Source organism: Lupinus angustifolius, chromosome LG17 (genome assembly GCF_001865875.1).
Source record: "Lupinus angustifolius cultivar Tanjil chromosome LG17, LupAngTanjil_v1.0, whole genome shotgun sequence".
In the NCBI taxonomy this organism is placed as follows: Eukaryota; Viridiplantae; Streptophyta; class Magnoliopsida; order Fabales; family Fabaceae; genus Lupinus; species Lupinus angustifolius.
This window is the reverse complement of record NC_032025.1, coordinates 9,838,379-9,838,977: the sequence shown is the minus strand read 5'-3', so window position 1 is coordinate 9,838,977 and position 599 is coordinate 9,838,379.

The window sequence follows — 599 nt, the reverse complement described above, 5'->3', positions numbered from 1 at the left end:
CTTCCATTTCCTCCAAGAGCCATTCAAAGTAAGAAGATGGAAGAGGTAGACAAGGAGATCTTGGACACATTTAGAAAGGTAGAGGTGAACATACCTTTGCTTGATGCAATCAAACAAATTCCAAGATATGAAAAATTTCTAAAGGAGTTGTGCACTCACAAGAGGAGGCTCAAAGGTAATGAGAGGATCAACTTGGGCATAAATGTTTCTGCACTAATAGGTAAACATGTTCCTCACATTTCTAAAAAATGTAAGGACGTAGTTACGTTTACTGTACCTTGCATAATAGGTAATAGCAAATTTGATAATGCCATGCTAGATCTAGGTGCTTCGATTAATGTTATGCCTATGTCTATTTTCATGTCTCTTTCACTTGGACCTATGCAACCCACTGGGGTAGTGATTCTATTAGCAAACAAGTGTACTGCCTATCCTGCTGGTTTGATATAGGATGTCTTGGTTCGGGTTGGTGAACTTATTTTTCCGGCTGATTTTTATATTCTCGATATGGAAGAGAGATCCTCCCGTAATATAGTTCCTATCATTTTGGGGAGACCAATTTTGAGAACAGCCCGAACCAAGATAGATGTCTATGTTGG